Below are 4,648 nucleotides of genomic sequence, written 5' to 3'. Positions count from 1 at the left end.
CCAACACGTTGAAACTTCTCTGAATACTCGATCAAAAAAAAAATAGCATAAAATCCATGAACTGCCATACATTTTAGCCAATTAGATTGGGATACACATTAAGGCAGCAAATGTGTCCCAAGGCCACAAAAAGATTGAAAGAGAAGTTGATGATTTTATGCTAAATTTTTTCTATAAATTTATATGGAAAGCTACACAAAAAAGATTGAGAGAGAGTTGTAACTTTTGATTAAGGAGAAGGGAATGTGTGAATGTTTTTTATGTTCTCATCAAAATGACAATATCCTATAATAGTATTACATCAGCTCCTTGGCAACCGGTTTGAATTCTTATGAATTTTTTATTTATTTGTATTTTAAAACATGTATGTTAATCAATTTGTTTGTGTTTGATCGAATTTCTTAAACATCACACACTAAAATTTGATTACTATATTAAAAGTATTAAATAGTGAAAGTTAATTTATTTTCCTAAATTCCTTTCTTCTTTAGTATGTGATATATAAGAGTGGTTGTGTTTGATATATGCATATATACAGGTGGTCTCTAATTATAGGGAGGCTTCCTAGGAGAACTCATAATGAAATAAAGAACTATTGGAACACCAATCTCATAAAGAAGTATGAAATTGCAAAGAATGGGAGTAGAAAAGCAAGAACATGTGGTTCTAGTGGAGAAGATAATCATGATATTATTAAACCTAAACCTGTGAGAGGTATCATGAATAATGGTATTCAAGATTATGGCTCCAAACTACTTTGCAAGCTTTTTATCGATGATTCGGATCCCACTGCCTTTCAATTAATCCCACATAACTCTGAGATTTTCTAGGGGATTAATATCAACATTGGAGGATATAATCCATTGAATCTAAGTGAGATGCCAAATACACATTCTAATATGTTTTCTGACCCATCTGATTTCAGACTTGAAGATTATGAGGAAGGAATATCAAAAATTTATAATGGCCCACAATAGATAGATTGGATAAATGAATTGGGATACATGTAAGGAAAAATTTAGGGTTTGGACAAATAAACTGAAATACATGTAATGAAATATGTAGCGAAGGATCAAATATGCTTCCATAATATTAATGGTGAATACAAACTATGTGTATCCAATTTTAATAGAATGATATGTTGTGTTGAATGGATATTGTTCACGCTCAAAATTGTAGTCCAAATTTTGAGCACTATTGAAGAATTTGAGCCCTATAAAAGCTTTTTGATGCCTATGTACCCAGTTGCACTTGTGAGCCCCATGAGGTGTTTAATGTTTCTAACACCCTCCATTTAGCATGTCTGCATGTTTCATGAAGTTAAAACATCATTTTGAGTCATTTGGTAAAGTCTTGTTTTGAGTTGGTGTCAATTTTGCATCTTCACCCGTGCCAGACAGCGATAAGAGGCCTTGTTGACAAGTGCATATCTCGCACCCAGAAATGCGTCACGAATTACCCCTTTGAGAGTGTCTAGTATCCATACCTGAGAACCTATTTTTTAGATTCTAAGTCGTTTCGAGTCCATTTGTCTAGGTTTTGAATCCCTCAAAGTTGGTCAGTTACTGTTTTCATGCTTTTGCACTTTGCACCTAATTCTGGGAAGCCCTGTTTGACACGCTAGAAATTTTGACCAGTTCACCCAAATGTTGAAATTCCTTTTGTGTTGCATTGTAGACATCAGAGACTTTTCATGTTTCAAGTTTTAGCTCTTGACGAATTCGTTTGATCAGTTTTCAAACGTGATTCCAAATGGATTTTCTAACTTTTTATTGGTGTCAGCATTTCCAGATTGACTGGAACCCCTGTTCATGACATCATATCTCCTGATCCGTGATTCGTGAGATTGAATGGATTGTACCATTGTGTTGTCCTCTAGAAATACTCCAAGTGTGCCAGTTTGCATGTCATGATGAATCTGTTTGCACACTTTCCCAGGCCAATTATGTTTGCTAAAATCACCTTCAGTCACTGTTCTTAGTTGAAAAATTTTGAGTAGCCTAAATTAGACGCTTGCCATTTGTGTCCTGTTATTCATCATGAGCCAAAACTGTAGAATCATACCTTCCTCATGGCAAAGTACCAATGTCCCAATTTTCAGAACCTCAAGTGCCTATTTCTCTAGTTTTCCAGGCCGTTTTCAAATGCACTTTCCAGTTTTCTAACATGTTTATCTGCAGTTGAATTTAAGTTGGCAACTTCAGAGGTCGATATCTTTTCACCTTGATATTGTCATGCAATGATTTTTTGCAAGCCTATTGAACATGTCAGAGAGAATAGAGATCCTGAGTTTCGGAGCTTGGTTAGGTGTTTATGTTAGTTTTTAAGGCCAGTCAACAGACATCCTGGCGCAAATTTGACCAGTTGGAAAAAGGTGATAAAGTGAGTTTTATTTGATTAATCAGTGATCGAACTTAATTCAAATTTGATTTGAATCAGTATCAGATGTTCAGTTGATCAATTTTCCAGCTCAGTTGTTCGAAAACAAAAATATTTTTAGTCGGACCCACTTTGGGGCCCGACTAAAATTTCTCTAGACCACAGGTTGAGGGGGTGTAAGATATGAGACTTGGAGTGCACTATGTTTCTATCGACATATTTATATTCCAAAAAAGGAATGAAGAGGTATTTCAAGTTGTATTTCAAATGTCAAGTTTTGAGAAGCTTCGAGATGTTGCTTGTGTCATTACGAGCAAGGCAATAAACAACAGCATTTTAAAATCATGTTGCTCAAAGATCCCACGTAGCACTAAAAAAGCACAACGTCAAAGGGTCTTAGAATGACACAAATCATCTCTCACCAATACACAGGAGAGGCCATCAGATCGATCTTATCCTCTGTCTTTGTTGATCATTCTCAATCTGTAATGGTTAAATGGCTTGAAGCTATGCATTCCTCTGCTTTTCTTCCGTCTCAAACTCAGTGTTATGCCTTGAACCGCACTCTACTTCTCCATCATTTAACAGTGGATCTTGTGCATCCTGGCATTTTCATTTCAACACTCAAAGTCAAGTCACCCATCGCGAATGTATATGAAATATTGCATGGAGGAGCAGTGGCAATGATTGCGAGTATTAAGGTTAGAGAAAGCCTAACGCCTATCAAAGAAAATTGAAAGAACCTCACACACAAGGAATAAAGGAAGATTGGAAGAGTGTTAAAATAGGAGAGCCATTTGGAGGTTGTTGACCTAGAAAAGAAGCCATCCATTAAAAGGAGCCCCCACACACTCACCGTCGATTTCATTTTCGCACATTCTTGTAATAGATTGTTGTAGCTTCTGTAATCAAGCTGAATCTCACGTTGGTTCAATTCATAAAGAATGAAGACCACGTTGTTGAGTAGGAAGCCCGTGAGCAAAAATGCAGGTCAAAGATGCCTCCAGTCAAACATTAATCCACCCAGCCTATGAGAGAGAAGCCCACAGCATGAAAAATTGCAGGTCAATGTAAATTCAAGTAGGGGCTAGGAAACCACAAACAAACCACGCTTCCAACAAACAAAGATGCAGCTCGACATGAAGAAGCCACCCACGCAAGAGAGCAAAAGATGGTTAAAGTCTTTTATCCCACATCGCCAGTGTGAGGATTTTTTTTTATATTTAAATACTCAAACACACATATTGTGTCGTGTCTTAAAGACATGCCCTTTTTGAAGAGCACGGGCACAGAAAGTGAGTCGTGGATGATGTCAGCGGGGTTGGAAAAAGCAATATTTTAATTGAACCTACACCTGTGATGAGTTGGCATTTAGATTGGATATTGCACCAGACGCTGACATGTGGCAGCATCCTACGGCATGCACATCCTCGCAAAAAGAGTTGCGCGGTAGTTAAGAAATGTGGGGATGCGCCTAGGTGCCACATGGCACGACGGGTCCCAGGATTGATGACATGGCAAGAACAAGTAGCTCAAATGGAGGCACAAGATTTTACCATGTGGCGAGATCTGACGGTCTGCGCATCCCCGCAATATGCAGTTGTAGGGATTTAAGAAATGTGGGGAAGCGCATTCTCGACACATGGCACTGGGTCTCTGAGGCACTGACGTGGCATCTGAAAGCAGTGGTCGGCCAATCAGAGGCCGCCACATGGCAGAAAGGCTCAGTCAAACATGAGTTGACCTAGATTAGAAGGCAAGGGCTGTTAAAGAATAAGAAAATAATAATATTTTATTATTATTTTTATAAAAAATGTGCTACGTGCAAGTTGATTTTAAATTTAAGAAGGGCTTAAATGTAAAGTTTTGACTTTAAAGAATATTAAATTCTTGAAATTTAAAATCAAATTGAGTGCAAGCCTGAACTTTCAACCAGAGGGGTGATTTTCAAACGAAGATTTAGTGGGTTTTCGATAAGCTAGATGTGCACTCCAATATACCGCCGAAACTGAGAAAAGACAAACTATCCAATTCTGGAGTTAGTTTTTGCACAGGTAGTAGCTGGTTCAAGCTACAGGAGGTTTTCTTTCAGGTACCTGAATTGCAACCGTTTTCAGATCAAGAAGTTCAGTTGTGATTTTGGCAAGTTAATAGCTTGAATATGCGTAAAAGACAAGGAGAATTTAGCTAGGGGCATCTCTGAGTCAGTGAAAGCATGTTTTATTAGCATTTTGATGCAAATCAAATTTTTAGCAAATAAGGGATTTCA

The 4,648-nt window shown here is 37.6% G+C and overlaps 1 pseudogene; it reads left to right on the top strand.

Moving 5' to 3' along the window:
* Positions 1-293: 293 nt before the first annotated feature.
* LOC149552175 (uncharacterized) lies at positions 294-1,010 on the top strand (annotated as a pseudogene).
* The last annotated feature ends 3,638 nt before the right edge of the window (positions 1,011-4,648 follow it).

The sequence above is a fragment of the Cupressus sempervirens genome, chromosome 6, assembly GCF_028749045.1.
Source record: "Cupressus sempervirens isolate cs-2001-9-10 chromosome 6, ASM2874904v1, whole genome shotgun sequence".
NCBI lineage: Eukaryota > Viridiplantae > Streptophyta > Pinopsida > Cupressales > Cupressaceae > Cupressus > Cupressus sempervirens.
Note: the sequence above shows the minus strand (reverse complement) of the source record. Positions and strands in the feature narration are given on the sequence as shown.